At 45.8% G+C, this 16817-nt stretch overlaps 1 non-coding gene across 1 annotated transcript; it reads left to right on the top strand.

The window, feature by feature from the left end:
• Positions 1 to 13147: 13147 nt before the first annotated feature.
• Positions 13148 to 13254, top strand: LOC115802594 (U6 spliceosomal RNA). The gene has a single exon (XR_004023096.2). It is a non-coding gene; the product is annotated as a U6 spliceosomal RNA (small nuclear RNA).
• Positions 13255 to 16817: the final 3563 nt, after the last annotated feature.

Consider the following 16817-nt stretch of genomic DNA (forward strand, 5'->3'; position numbering starts at 1 on the left):
AACCAGAAAGGGCTAGTGACTGGTCGGCTGCTACACAGCAAAGACAAAGAGCCAGAATTATTCAGCCGGTGGGACAGCTGAGGAAACCCAGGCCTTGTGATTTAATGTGTTACATGGCAAGAAAATGGAGTCAGGTATCATTCTCCGTGTTGGTGGTAAAACCAAGGCCAGAGAGGGGTAGTCACCGGCCCTGGGTCACACAGCTAGTCGGGGCTGCCTTGTATGATGCCAGTCCCTCCACAGGACTGGAGTGGTGGAGGGAAGTGACACCCGGGTCTAGAGAACACCTGAACTCCTGGCCTCAGTCTCCACAGCCAGCCAGGAAGTCCTGCCGTGATGAATACACCAGGATGCATTGGGCCACCCCCTGGAAAGTGGTCAACCCATCCCAGGTGGGTTAGCCGGTGCTGGCTGCGGTGGCTGGAGCACTTGAATGCCTTCCCACAGGGGCCACACACTTAGGGGCAGAGTTCCGAGTGCAGGACACGATGCTACCTGAGGTAAAACAGGCTCTTACACGTTTGTAAGCACATGGGGCAGAAGTGTGATGGGAGCTGGCCCATCTCTTTTTGCATCACCCTGAGCTGCTTCCTCAAGCCACAGTAGGATGTGTGTGGTGATCAGTAAGTGACCGCTTGAGCTTGCGAGCACAGGTGAGGACAAAATAGGTGACTAAGTTTGAGATGCATCCCGGGACATTCCCAGTTTTAAAACTGAGAGGAAGAAACAAAGAAGAACCAGACAAGAAGACAGATGTCTCAGCAGATTTGGCAAATTGCTACCATCTGGCCGCTGACAGGGAGGAGAGAATTCATCCCTAGTTATTATTTTTTTTTTCATCCCTAGTTTTTAAATGGGTTATTGAGGCCAGAGAGTGAACCCCCCAGTCACAAAGCCCACACGGTGCAGTTAAAACCCAGGGTCCCTGCCTCTTGGGTAAGGCTAAAGGGGAAAAGGAGACCAGTAATGGCCCTGGGAGGTGACGGCATCTTTCTTGCTACTTTCTCCTGCTTCCCCTGCCACCCATAGACTTGCAGCACACCCCAAGGCTGGAGATCATTCAGTCTTAACAAGAATAGCCCAGAAAAGGGTGTTGTCTTGCCCACTAGAGATGCCAGGGTCTAGCTCTGCAACCATCATCTCTCAAGCTGGACGCTGGCAACTTGGGAAAGATTCCCAGCACGTGGCTCCCCAAAGGCATCAGTTTTGTGCCCGTATTAGGAGGAGACTCAGTCTGCCCTAATACACCAGGACATGCTGAGCCAGGTCCCTGGCAAGCCTGACCAGCCGGGGGCAGAAGGAGCAGGTACAGGGAGCCCAGTAGATGAACGGAGGCTGGCAAAGACTGCTGGGGCATTGGAAGGCCTTGCCACAAGTCTGAGATGAAGCCCCAGATGACCGGATGTGAGAGGCCATAGGCCTTGAGACAGACAGCATTCTGGAAGCCCTGTAGGCACTCGGGACAGCTGTACGCTGCGCAAAACTTCGTGCTTGTCATTGGGCTTCTCCATTCGCACTGTGTGTGTGTAGGTGTATTGTATGCCCATCCGGCCAGAGGCTGAAGGCCCAGAGAAAGAGGAGGAGGAAGGGCCAACTTGTGGCTTGTGGGAGGAGCACCTGACTGGGGCGGGGGAACCCACAGTTGATGAGAAAAAAGTCATGGTCATCCTTTTTTGGGGGGGGAGGGGGGCACGTTGCGCAGCATGCGGAATCTTAGTTCCCTGACCAGGGATCGAACCTGCGCCCCCTGCAGTGGAAGCACGGAGTCTTAACCACTGGACCGCCGGGGAAGTCCGAGTCATGGTCATCCCTGAATCAGAGGAGCAGCTAAAGGAAGGAAAAACTGCATTGACTGAAGGTGCAGAGAGGTAAGCTAAGGGTTGAGATGACCAGAGGACCTCTCTGCATCCCCCAATCTTTGCTTACCTACGTCATCCTCCACCCCCTACTCCTTAAACCCCTCATCTCTCCAAGGGGCTGGGGGACTTTTCATGGGCCTCTCTCCATGTGCCCAAACCCTAGACTTTCTAACTTTACCACATCTCCATGCTCCTGGGATTTGCACAGGCCTCTTGCATCTATCAATCGATTCCTATGATGTGCACTCAGAGTCGTCTCACATGCCCCAGAATCTGTGGGACCCATGCTTTACTATATTGTCCTCCGTCTCTTCTTTCAAACCCCTGGTGGGCAGGGTGTCCTTTTCCTTTGTCTCCATTTCTCCCCATCAGGGTATCACTCTTCTCTTCTAGGACCTCCCCCAAACTCCCCGAGTTTCTTCTTCTGCCCAGATCCAAGATTTCTTCCTTTCATGCTGGTCCTGCGACACCATTAAGTGTTTCCATCCGCCCGGAAAGAAGTCTCTCGCCTCCAGAGTCTGTATTCGACCCACTCCACCACCTCCCCACCATCCCTTTCCGAAGCCCACCAAGGCCTCCCTGGTTTCTGCCTTTTTTCTGTCCCCGAGGGGTCCTCCGACACGAACCTCCTTGATCCTCCCCAATCGTCCCCGCAATGGGTCAGTCGGGTCCGGTCTTTGACACACATACACACACACACACACACACACACACACACACCCGGCTGCCCACCCGTCCTCGTGCTCCTGGACCCCTCCTCCAGGCATGGCCTTTGCTGTCCGTGAGTTATGAGGAGAGGCCTCCCGAGAGTCTGATCCCGGGATGCAGGAGGCGAAGAGATTAAACCTTCCGGGAGCCCTAAGTGGAGCCATAGCGCTCCGACCAGCCAGGAGAGGGATGGGGTTCACAAGAAAGCCTTCCGGCCAGAAACACAAACCCTCAAAGGAAGAATTCCAAGTGCCTTCTGTTCCGCTGGCCTGAATCTCTGTCATTCATTCAACAAATATTTGTTTAGTGTTTCCCATACGCCAGCTTCCGGGGGTAAAAACATGAACCAACCAGACTGAGGTAGTCCCTGCCTTTCTCTACCTTAGAGGCAACAAATGTTATCTGTATTGCACACCTGCTGCGACAAGGAACTCTCCTAAGCCTCCTGGGGGCGACAGAGACCAAAATATTGAAATGTCTGCCCCCACCTTAGCACCTGGGAGAAGCAGGTAGGGATGACATTCGCGAGACAAGCTCAACGACGGACAGCGTCCCTAAAGAATCTGACTGAGCCCGAGAGGAGGACTTCAAACGAGAAGCTGTCTCAAATTCAGTCCTAGTGCTTCGCAGATGACGAAACTGAGGCCCAGAGAGGTTACGTGAGACGCTGATGGTCCCAGAGCAAGGGGGTGCCAGAGCCAGGATTATATCCTAAATCCTAAAGCGCGGAGATCTTTACACTTTCTCATCCCAATATCTTCATTTTGGACTTCCCTGGCGGTCCAGTGGTTAAGACTCCGTGCTTCCCTGGTCGGGGCACTAAGATCCCGCTTGCTGCGCTGTGCAAACAAAAAAACTCTAATATCTTCATTATGGGGAAATTGTTCTATGGCCCTCGAGAGTTACAGGATTGAAGCTAAAAGAAGTTTAGGGAAAGAGTTGCCTGAGTGTGAAACAGCCCTCAAGGCTAGCTGTAGATGCTGGCAAGGGAAAACCAGAAGGCTGGGCTTCCGAGCTCCCACCCGCAAGGAGCCCTGTAAAGTCATGAAGAGCCCCTTCTTGCCTCAGTACAGACTCTCTAGAAGGATTAGGCATTCCATGCGGATTTCATAGCAAACACCAGATGTTAATGAGGCAGCTTAGAAACAGTAGGGTTCCAATTCTGGTCGAGAGGCTTGTGGGATCTTAGCTCCCCGACCAGGGATTGAACCCAGGTCCAAGGCAGTGAAAGCACCGAGCCCTAACCACTGGTCCACCAGGGAAGTCCCTTCTCCAGGGAAATCTGAAGAACATTGTGTGACACCATTCCCTGTTTGGTGACTCAGTTTCCCCATCTGTCACGGAGAGGCCACCATTCTTTGTTTTTCCTTTTAATTTTATTTTTCTATATCGAGATGTAAGTTATGATGGAAGAAATTTTCATACGTTGAGGTATGGGGAAGTCCTTCTGGCTGATACATGATTTGACTTGAACTTTATGCTAACCAGAACAGCCTGTCTTATGGCCTGTCAAATGTACACTGCACAGCTGCGTTAACCATTAAAGAAAAGAACGCATTTAAAATCAAAATGGGGGGAGGGGGTGAACTGGGAGATTGGGATTGACATATATACACCACTATGTCTAAAATAGATAACTAATGAGAACCTACTGTATAGCACAGGGAACTCTACTCAATGGTCTGTGGTGACCCAGATGGGAAGGGAATCTAAAAAAGAGTGGATATATGTATACGTATGACTGATTCACTTTGCTGTACAGCAAGAAACTAACGCAACATTGTAAAGCAACTATACTCCAATAAAAATTAATTTAAAAGATAAATAAGTGAAAGGAAAAAAAATCAAAATGGAGTCACCATGGTTCAGGCATCCAAAATGAAGCTGGGTGGCCATTGTAGATGTGGTTGCAGACACGTTCCTGCAACACTGAGAACTTGAATCTTCCGAACTGCATCAGACTCAAGGCCAGCACCAGCCATTCTCAAAACAGTATTTGTTAGTAGTGGCCAGCTGCCACCTTACAGCACATCTCCACTTGGCCTAATCCTATTTCAAGCGCTCAATACCGATGCATGGCTGGTGACTACCATACTGGACAGACAAATCTAGAGGAGGCCAACTAACAAACAGGCAGCTACAATGTAAGGTCGTAAGTGCAATGACAGGGCACTCCAGGGGGCCAGAAGGGGCTCAGGACCCAACTGGGGGAGGAGTATAGAACTGGAAAGTTTGGGAATTCCCTAGCCGTCCAGTGGTTAGGACTCCACGCTTCCACTGCAAGGGGCATGGGCTCATCGCTGGTCAGGGAACTAAGATCCCGCAAGCTGTGCAGTGCGGCCAAAAAACTAAAAGAAAAATAATTGGAAAGTTTTCCTGGAGGCGACACCTGAGTTCAGTCTTGGAGGACAAGAGAGTCAGCCAGCACAGAAAACAGCCCAACTATTCTTCTTTCAGAGTGACTAAGCATCATGTGTCCAGCCAGGGACGATGCTGACTGGAGACAACAAAGACCAGACGGAAGGACATGGGAGTTTGTGCTGCAGGCATCACAGGAGAGTCTGGAGCTAGTCAGGGAACTATCATGTGAGGGCTTCACAGGCATTCCGGTGGAACTGGCAGCCTGAAGGGATGCCTCACCCAGCCTGGGAGCCTGAGGTAGGCAGGAGTCAGACGTTGCTTTCTGGAGGAAATAAGACCTGAAAAAATGGCCAGGATCCCCCAGGAAAGGTTACTCTGGGCAGCAAGACCAGCCTAAGACCTGGCGCCTGGAGAAATGAAAGTGTGAGTGTTTCAATGGGGGTGAGACACACGTTGTGTGTCTCAGATGATGAGAGAGGAGGCTGGAGAGCTTGGTGGGCACTACAACATGCAGGGCTTCCAACTCCAGGCAGAGGAGTTGGGATTTTTGTCTTGCGGTAAGCCCTCTTGCCGTGGAAGGATTTTGAGCTGGGAAAGGACAAGATTAGTTCCAAATTTTTGAAAGGTCTGTTTGGTTATGTTGGTGGGCTAGAGAGTGGAAGCTGGGGGACTATGGAACAGTCTGGTGCTGAAATCTACATGAGGAAGAACGAGGTTTGAGCTACGGAAGGGGCGGTGGGGATTGAGAAATCCCTCCAAAATCTTGGTGTTAATGCTCAAATGCCTGATTTTAATGCCCTCAAGAATTTCAGAGCTGCAGAAAGGAGTCAACATGCGAAAATATATTAGAATTACTTCCCACGTGTTACATACTGTCCGTGCAAAGACATTATTATGCTAGGTACTTTCATACGTGATTTTATTTAATTTCTCTAAAAGGTTAATCCGTTCAGTTTTCAGTGAGAAAACTGAGATGCAGAGAGGGAGTTCATTGCTCAAGGGCACGGTGGTAGTGACTAAGCGAGACGCGGAGGTCCAACACCCCACACCACACGCCAAAACCCCCAACCCTTGACCAGAGAGTCTTTTCTTTTGCGTCTTTAGTTCCCACCTTCGGAGGCCAACTCTCTTCCCCACACCTCCCTCCATTTCCCCGACCCCCGACCCCCCCCCCGGCCCTTCTAGCCCAGGCCAGCCTCTCTATGGTTCCCCCTCCCACCCCTCTACCCACACGCTGCCTCTCGTTTGCCTCCCACCCTGGCCCCTCTATCCACCGCCAACCTCTCTATGGTCCCCCTTCTCTCTAGTTCTGTACTTATCGGCTCCTCCTCTAAACTCCACAATATCGGCCATCAGCCCCCCCACCCCTCGCTCAATACCGATGCATGCTGCCTCTGAGCTGCCTCTCTGGTCAGGCCGAGCAGAAACGGCTGCCAATGGAGAAGTGCTTTTAGGGAAGGCCCTGAAAAGGAGGGACTCCTCACTTCTAAGGGGTGACCCTGCGCTAAAGCGGCCCATTTCAGGCCCTTTGCGAAAATGCTCTGGCTGGAAACACGAGGCCCAGAGAGGAAGGATCCAATTTGCACTTGGGCCCACCTCTAATAAGTGGGATCCCAAAAGGATCACTGTCTATAGGAGTTTCCTGTCTCTCCTTTCATTTTTGTTCCGACGGTGTCAGAGACAGACAAGGAAATCGGGAAATGCCCGCCTCCTTACACAGGCTGGGGAAAATGAGGCCAAGAATGGGGAAGGAACTTGCTCAAAACTAGTCAACCAGGAACCAAATGGGAATCAAGCCAGGGTCTCCTGGTTCCCAGTTCCCAGGACCTCAGTGGTTTTTCTGTTTTAAAATAGGTGAAGTAGATAGTAACAGCAAGGCTCCTAAAACAGGCATGCAGGACCATCACATCCAGGTTCCAGTCTGATTCCCAACCCGATCTACAAGGATTCTCCTTAACACATAGCAAAGCAGATGTAATTCTTTCCTTCAAAAGTAGTTAAGCATAACTGCAGAGGTGGATTCACCATTAAGCTAGTGAACCTTAAGCTTCCAAGGCTTCTCACTTGCACAAGGCTTTCCCTGGGTAGTGAGTGTTGACAATTCAAAGAGTACTTAAGATTACTCACTGCTTAAAAAAAAAACAAAAAACTTGCACCTAAATGTCCAGCGACAGATGAATGGCTAAAGAAGATGGGCCATGTATATATAATGGAATATTACTCAGCCATAAAAAAGAATGAAATAATGCCATTCGCAGCAACATGGATGGACCTAGAGATGATCATATTAAATGAACTCAGACAGAGAAAGACATATATCATATGATATCACTTATATGTGGAATCTAAAATATGATACATATGAATTTATATACAAAACAGAAAAACATCCCTCAGACATAGAAAACAAGCTTATGGTTACCAAAGGGGAAAGATGTAGGGGGAGAGGGATAAATTAGGAGCTTGGGATCAACATATACACACTACTATATATAAAATAGATAACCAACAAGGACCTACTGTATAGCACAGGGAACTCTACTCCATATTGTGTAATAACCTATAAGGGAAAAGAATCTGAAAAAGAATATATATATATCCAAATCACTGTGCTGTACAACTGAAACTAACACAACATTGTAAATCAATTATGCTTCAACTTAAACAGTTTTTTAAAGGATAAATAACATTTAAAAAAAACTTGCAACACTCTGCAACCTTAAATTCATAGGTGAAGGAATCTTGCTTAGAATTTTCCCAAACTTGACAACAATACTAAAATAACTGTGAATCTGAAATTAAAGTTTCTTAAGTTAATAGTAAAGAAATGTTTTGATCAATCACATTACAGGAAAGATCAGATAATCTTTCTATTCTATCTACAGAAAATGATATTATAATATTGTTGTCATATAAAAAGCCAATCAAAGAAAATAGAGGGAAAGCATTATAGAGCTGAGTCAGGTAGTAAACTAATTAAAATGCTATCTATATGTGTTTTTCAATTTGGGGGGTTGTGCGTGGCAACTGTCACCTTTTGAATTTCGTAATTGGTTGCAACTTATTTTCTCATGCTAAATAAATGTTCTCTTGTATACCTCTTTTTTTGTATTTAAAATTTTGTATTTCTAAGCTGTACAAAGTTCACACCCTACAAAACCCGGATCTGACCCTGCTCCGACACTCAGTGTGTTCTCAATAAACACTAGTGGGACTTCCCTGGTGACACAGTGGTTAAGAATCTGCCTGCCAATGCAGGGGACATGGGTTCGAGCCCTGGTCCAGGAAGATTCCACATGCCATGGAGCACCTAAGGCCGTGCGCCACAACTACTGAGCCTACGCTCTAGAGCCCGCGAGCCACAACTACTGAAGCTCGCATGCCTAGAGCCCGTGCTCCGCAACAAGAGGAGCCACCGCAGTGAGAAGCCCGCGCACTGCAACAGAGTAGCCCCCGCTGGCCACAGCAAAGATCGTGCGCAGCAACAGAGACTCAACACAGCCAAAAAAAAATCAATCAATTAATTAATTAATTATTTTTAAAAAGAAATGTTTGTTGAATTAGTGAACACATAAACCATTTTAAAATAAATAAATAAATAAACACACACTAGTTATTATTGTCAGTATTATTGTAATCTGCAGACCCAATAGGAAGGCTTGAGGATGATCTACAATTTAAGGATGACTGTTGGCTTATGACTTCAGACAGCCATAGTCACCATCTTCTTATTCATCCACACACTTATGTATTGATTCATTAATTCAATACACGGCTGCTGAATACCTGTATTCAGTACTGAATGCCCAGACACGAGTGTGGGTGCTGGAGACGCAGCACGAAATTATACAGACGTGGTCTCTGCCTTCAGGGAGCTTACAGTCTGATAAGAATTGTCCATGGGATTGATTTGATGTTTTCAAAAATCAGGCTTAAAAAGTCGTCTAGGGCTTCCCTGGTGGCGCAGTGGTCGGGAGTCTGCCTGCCGATGCAGGGGACGCGGGTTCGTGCCCCGGTCCGGGAAGATCCCACATGCCGCGGAGCGGCTGCGCCCGTGAGCCATGGCCGCTGAGCCTGCGCGTCCGGAGCCTGTGCTCCGCAACGGGAGAGGCCACAACACTGAGAGGCCTGCGTACCGCAAAAAAAAAAAAAAAAAAAAAAAAAAAAAAGTCGCCTACACGCTCTCTCCACCCCACATTTTATTATGAAAATTTTCTTTTTCTTTCTTTTTTTCTGTTTTAATCTTTTGGCCACACTGCACAGCATGTGGGATCTTAGTTCCCTGACCAGGGAATTGAACCCCGGGGCCCCTGCATTGGCAGCGTGGAGTCTTAACTACTGGACCACCAGGGAATTCCCAGAAATTTTCAACCACAGAGAAAAGTTGAAAGAATCACATAGTGAACATGCATACATCTATTACATAGGCTTATAACTTTTAAATATCACTTAGAGGTTGATCCTAAAAGAGCATCATGTTCAGCTGATTCTTTTTTTTTTTTAAGATTTAATTTTATTTATTTTTTGGCTGCACTGGGTCTTCATTGCTGTGCATGGGCTTTTCTCTAGTTGCGGAACACAGGCTCTAGGCGTGCGGGCTTCAGTAGTTGTGGTGCGCAGGCTCAGTAGTTGTGGCTCATGGGCTCTAGAGCGCAGGCTCAGTAGTCGTGGTGTGTGGGCTCAGTAGTTGTGGCACATGGGATCAGTAGTAGTGGCTCACAGGCTCTAGAGCACAGGCTCAGTAGTTGTGGTGCACGGGCTCAGTAGTTGTGGCTCGCAGGCTCAGTAGTTGTGGCACATGGGCTCAGTAGCTGTGGCGCACAGGCTCAGTAGTTGTGGCATGTGGGCTCAGTAGTTGTGGCGCGTGGGCTCAGTAGTTGTGGCGCGCGGGCTCTAGAGCACAGGCTCAGTAGTTGTGGTGCACGGGCTTAGTTGCTCTGCGGCATGTGGAATTTTCCCGGACCAGGGCTCGAACCCATGTCCCCTGCATTGGCAGGCAGGCGGATTCTTATCCACTTTGCCACCAGGGAAGCCCCTCAGCTGATTCTTTTTTTCACAGCTTTATTGAGATCTAACTCACATGCCATATAATTCACCCATTTAAAGTGTACAATTCGTCACAGGTATGTGCAGGGTCACCACAGTCAACCTTAGAACGTTGCGTCCCCTCGGAAGGAAAACCTGTACCCTTTAGCTGTCACGTTCTTACTCCCTCAATTCCACTCCACCTCCCACCCCAAGGAGCCGCTCATCTACTGTCTGTCTCTATAGATTTCCCTGTTCTGGACATCTCATATGAATGGGACAACAAACTGTGATCTTTTGTGTCAGCTTCACTCACTATTTAAAAAAATTGAAGCACAGTTGATTTACAATGTTATACCAGTTTCAGGTGTATAGCATGGTGATTCAGGATTTTTACAGATTATACTCCATTAAGTTATTACACAATAATGGCTATATTTTCCTCTGCTGTACAATATATCCTTGTTGCTAACCTATTTTATAAATAGTAGTTTGTATCTCTTAATCCCACACACTTATCTTGCCCCTCTCTTAATAAAGTTAAAAGCTTTTACACAGCAAAGGAAACAATCAAAAAAACAAAAAGACAACCTATAGAATGGGAGAAAATATTTGCAAATGATTTGGCCGACAGGGATTAATATCCAAAATATATAAACAGCTTATACAACTCAATATTAAAAAACTAAACAACCCAATCAGAAAATGGGCAGAAGACCTGAATAGACATGTTTCCAAAGAAGACATATAGATGGATAACAGGCACATGAAAAGATGTTCAACATGGCTAATTATTAGAGAAATGCAAATCAAAATGATGAGATATCATCTCCCACCTGTCAGAATGGCTATCATCAAAAAAATCTACAAATAACAAATGGTGAGAATGGTAATAATGGTGGAGGAAAAGGAAACCTTCTACATTGTTAGTGGGAATGTAAACTGGTCGAGCCGCTATGGAAAACAGTACCAAGGTTCTTCATAAAACTAAAAATAGAACTACCATACGATCCAGCAATTCCACTCTTGGATACATATCCAGAAAAAAAACAAAAGCACTAATTCTAAAAGATACATGCACCCTAATGTTCATAGCAACACTATTTACAATAGCCAAGACATGGAAGCAACCTAAGCGTCCATCAACAGACAAAAGGATAAAGAAGATGCGGTATATATATACAATGGAATACTATTCAGCCATAAAAAAAATGAAATTCTGTCATTTGCAGAAACATGGCTGGACCTAGAGAATATTATGCTCAGTGAAATAAGTCAGAGAAAGACAAATGCTGTATGATATCACTTATATGTGGAATCTAAAAAATAAAACAAATGAATGTATATAGCAAAATACAAACAGACTCAGAGATACAGAAAACAAGCCAGTGGTTTCCAGTCGGGAAAGGGAAGGGGGGAGGGGCTTCTTCACTGATCATAATACTTTCAAGGTTCATCCATGTTGTAGCATGTATCAGTGCTTCATTCCTTTTTGTAGCCATGTCATATTTCATTTTATGGGTATACACCACATTTTGTTTATCCATTCCTCAGTCAATGACATTTCGACTGTTATGAACAATGCTGCTATAAGCATTTGTTTACAAGGTTTTGTGTGGACATATATTTTCATGTCTCTTGGGTGCACACCTATGAGTGGAATTGCTAGGTCATATGGTAACTCTATCAGTCAATTCATTTAAAAGACAGGAGATCCAAGTCCAGAGAGGAGAGATGACGTGCTCAAGGCAGGGACAGAAAGAAGTAAGGCTAACACCCACCCACCCCATCCTCTGATTCCAAGTCCAAGGCCCTTACTGCCATTTTTTTAGTGGTTCCATGTAGCCAGACTTGTAGCCTCAGGTCATGCAACAGACTGTTAGTGTAGTGCCAGCCCCTGAGGGCAACAGACAAGAGGGGAAAAGGCAAGGAATCCACATTTATTGAGCACCATCTGGTTCCCAGAATTATGCTAGACTGTAGCACTCTCAAAGTGAGAAAGGACATCACTTGCCCAAAATTGAATAGCAAGTGGATAGACGGATCTGGATCCAGGTGCATCTGACTTCAAAGCTTATGGTCATTCCACTGAACTATGCCCTCCTCTTCAAATATTTCATATTCTCAGTATTAATATTCTCAATATCTCAATCTTCTATATCCATTAATTCAGTTATTCATTCACTCATCTGTTCATTCATTCACCAAACATTCGCTGAGGTATTTATATGCCTCCTCTCTGTGGACGCAGAGATGGAATTGACTCTGCCCTCAAAGAAGGGAGAATAGAGGATGAGTTTCATGCGCTAAACCCTGTGCCGTGAATGATCTCATTTAATAAAGAGAATCTCAGTGGAATACCATTTCACACAAGTCAGACTGGCAAAAATTTCAGTTTGACAAGTATTGTTAAAGATGTCAAGTAAGGGGGTTGCCCATTCATTGGTGGTGGATGTGTAAACTGTAACAATTGTAGCTAATACATGGTGCCTACTTTGTGCCATAAAACACTTTATGCATAATGACTCATTTCATCCTCATAGCACCTAACACTTAACTGTGTTAAGTAAATACTATTATAATTTTTGTTCTGCAGATGAGGTAAAGGAGAAGGTTGACTTTCCATTAGACACAGCAGGTACATACAATGCCTAAGGCCCAGGACACTCTTAGGAGCCCAGGAAAAACATTTTAATTTTGAAATCAGAAGAAAAAAGAATGTAATCCAGACTAGCTTATGTTTGTCTTTATACCAACACAGATATAACATACAAGTTTAAATATACGTTTTGGAATGAAGGAGCCCACAAAGGTACAAATGCCAGGGCCCAGGAAAGCACTGGAGACCATGAGCGGTTAAAGAACTTACCCAAGAGGGACTTCCCTGGTGGTGCAGTGGTTAAGAATCTGCCTGCCAACGCAGGGGACACGGGTTCGATCCCTGGTCCGGGAAGATCCCACATGCCGCGGAGCAACTAAGCCCATGCACCACAACTACTGAGCTTACGCTCTAGAGTCCAAGAGCCACAACTACTGAGCCCATGTGCCACAACTACTGAAGCCTGCGCACCTAGAGCCCGTGCTCTGCAACAAGAGAAGCCACCGCAATGAGAAGTCTGCGCACCGCGAGGAAGAGTAGCCCCCACTCGACGCAACTAGAGAAAGCCTGCACACAGCAACGAAGACCCAATGCAGTGCTCACTTCAGCAGCACATATACTAAAATTGGAATGATACAGAGAAGATTAGTATGGCCCCTGTGCAAGGATGACACACAAATTCGTGAAGCGTTCCATATTTTTGAAAAACACAGGCAGAACACTCTATGACATAAATCACAGCAAGATCCTTTTTGACCCACTTCCTAGAGAAATGGAAATAAAAACAAAACTATACAAATGGGACCTAATGAAACTTCAAAGCTTTTGCACAGCAAAGCAAACCATAAACAAGACGAAAAGACAACCCTCAGAATGGGAGAAAATATTTGCAAATGAAGCAACTGAAAAAGGATTAATCTCCAAAATTTACAAGCAGCTCATGCAGCTCAATATCAAAAAAACAAACAACCCAATCCAAAAATGGACAGAAGACCTAAATAGACATTTCTCCAAAGAAGATATACAGGTTGCCAACAAACACATGAAAGAATGCTCAACATCATTAATCATGAGAGAAATGCAAATCAAAACTACAATGAGATATCATCTCACACCAGTCAAAATGGCCATCATCAAAAAAATCTACAAACAATAAATGCTGAAGAGGGTGGGGAGAAAAGGGAACTCTCTTGCACTGTCGGTGGGAATGTAAATTGTTACAGCCACTATGGAAAACAGTATGCAGGTTCCTTAAACTAAAAATAGAACTACCATACGACCCAGCAATCCCACTACTGGGCAAATACCCTGAGAAAACCATAATTCAAAAAGAGTCATGTACCACAATGTTCACTGTAGCACTATTTACAATAGCCAGGACATGGAAGTAACCTAAGTGCCCATTGACAGATGAATGGATAAAGAAGATGTGGCACATATATACAATGGAATATTACTCAGCCATAAAAAGAAACGAAATTGAGTTATTTGTAGTGAGGTGGATGGACCTAGAGTCTGTCATACAGAGTGAAGTAAGTCAGAAAGAGAAAAACAAATACCGTATGCTAACACATATATATGGAATCTAAAAAAAAGAAAATGGTCAGAAGAACCTAGGGGCCAGACAGGAATAAAGATGCAGACCTACTAGAGAATGGACTTGAGGACACGGGGAGGGGGAAGGGTAAGCTGGGACGAAGTGAGAGAGAGGCATGGACATATATACACTACCAAATGTAAAATAGATAGCTAGTGGGAAGCAGCCGCATAGCACAGGGAGATCAGCTCGGTGCTTTGTGACCACCTAGAGGGGTGGGATAGGGAGGGTGGGAGGGAGGGAGATGCAAGAGGGAAGAGATATGGGGATATATGTATAGTTGATTCACTTTGTTATAAAGCAGAAACTAACACACCATAGTAAAGCAATTATACTCCAATAAAGATGTTAAAAAAAAAAAAAGACCCAACGTAGACCATAAATAAATAAATAAATAAATGTTCCTTTAAAAAAAACAGAACTTACCCAAGATTTCCCAGCTAGTAGGTGGTGGAGATACTATGATGAGCAGTTGGGTGATATCTACCAAATTGAAGATGGAAGTTGAAGATGTTCCTGTTGTTTGATCCCGCAACTCAACTCTCAGGTATATAACTTAGCGAAAACTCCCATCTGGGTTCAAGGAGATGTAAGCAAGAATTTTCATGGCAGTATCATTTGTAATAATCAAAAACTGGTTACATGCAGGTACCACCTCACACTGGTCAGAATGACCATCATTAAAAATCTACAAATAATGAATGCTGAAGAGGGTGTGGAGAGAAGGGGACCCTCCTACACGGTTGGTGGGAATCTAAATTGGTGCAGCCACTATGGAGAACAGTATGGAGGATCCTCAAAACACTAAAAATAGAATTACCATATGATTCAGCAATCCCACTCCTGGGCATAGATCCAGAGAAAACTCAAATTCGAAAAGATGCATGCACCCCTATGTTCATAGCAGCACTATTTACAATAGTCAAGACATGGAAGCCACCTAAACGTCCATTGACAGGTGATGGGATTAAGAAGTTGTGAGATATATATATTTCATTCTTTTTTATGGCTGAGTAGTATTCCATCACATATATATCCATCATATATCCATCACATATTCCATCATATATCTATGATGCAATACTATTCAGCCATAAAAGAGAATGAAATAACGCCATTTGCAGCAACATGGATGCAACTAGAGATGGTAATATTAAGGGAAGTAAGTAAGAGAAACACAAACATTATACAGTATCACTTACGTGAGGAATCTTAAAAATAGTACAAATGAACTTATTTACAAAACAGGAACAGACTCACAGACATAGAAAACAAACTTATGGTTACCATAGGGGAAATGTAGGGGGAGGGATAAATGGGGAGAAGGGATAAATTGGGAGTATGGGGTCAGCAGATGCACAGTACTATAGATAACCGGTAGCGCACTGGCCACGCATGTGTCTCTTGCTTCCACAGTGTTTGCACTGAACAGACCCAAGGGCGCCCCTTCCTCCAGACTCTGACCACCCTCCAAGCTTTCTTCCAGTCACAACCTTGGAATCACCCACTCAGCTCTCCTCGCCCTCCGGGACCAGCCAACACCATTTTCTGAGCTTAGCTCCTTACTGCCGACCAAGCACGAGCACCCAGATTCGTCACAATTACTCCGCCAGGTGGAGGCCGCAGTCACCCGCCTGGTAACGTGCATCTGCCGCTCTCCCACACCTACCTGTCTCTGCGCTTCTCTTCCGACCCGACGCAGCAGCTCGCGAGGGCGTGAGACATGGTTTCGCGAACTGGCCGAGGAGAAGCCGGACGGCCCGAGCTCACTGGAAAAGGCAAAAGCAGCGCTGTGGCCGCGCCCTCTTCCAGGACGTGCCGAAGCCGTCCCAGGAGCCGTGGGTAAAGCCCAGGACGCCGTGGAAGCCGCCCGGCTGACGGAGAAGAACCTGCGCCAGGCCCTGTGGGTCCGCAGGCCCTGGATTCTGCCCGCGCAGACTCCACCTCTGGACTTCCTGGAGCCACTTCCTGGATGAGCAGGTGAAACTCATCAAGAAGATGGGTGACCGCCTGACCAACCTCCGCAGGCTGCTCGGCCCCCAGGCTGGGCTGGGCGAGTGTCTCTTCCAAAGGCTCAGCCTCAGGCACCACTAGGAGCCCCTGGAGCCCAGCGGCCTGTGAGGAGCCCCTCTGGGGTCAGGGCTTCTGCCTGCAGGCTGTCCCTGCAGCCACTGGGCAGCTTGTTAACCGCCCTGGAGCCCTCTGCGAGCCCTGGGCCAAAGGGAAACAATAAAGCTTTCTGCAGCAAAAAAAAAAAAAAAGATAACCAACAAGGACCTACTGTATAGCACAGGGTACTATATTCAATATCTTGTAATAAATTATAACAGAAAAAAATGTTTAAAGGAATATTTCTATCCAAAAAGAATATATATGTATATATGCATATATATACGTATATCAGAATCACTTTGCTGTACACCTGAAACGAACACAATATTGTAAATCAACTATACTTCAATAAAAAGGAAAAAAATTGGAACCAACCCAATGTCCTTCAACAAGAGAATGAAAAAATGTACTATGGCATCATCACCAGTGGGCTATCACACCAGCATTGACAATGAGTGACTAGACTACAGGTATCCATGTTTACAAATATATAAAACAATGTCGAGGGGGCAAAAAGCTAGAGAAGCTTACACTGAAATGATATCATTTATCCTAA

Source organism: Delphinapterus leucas, chromosome 20 (genome assembly GCF_059928025.1).
Source record: "Delphinapterus leucas isolate spDelLeu-1000000601 "Yukka" chromosome 20, BTC_Dleu_Yukka2, whole genome shotgun sequence".
NCBI lineage: Eukaryota > Metazoa > Chordata > Mammalia > Artiodactyla > Monodontidae > Delphinapterus > Delphinapterus leucas.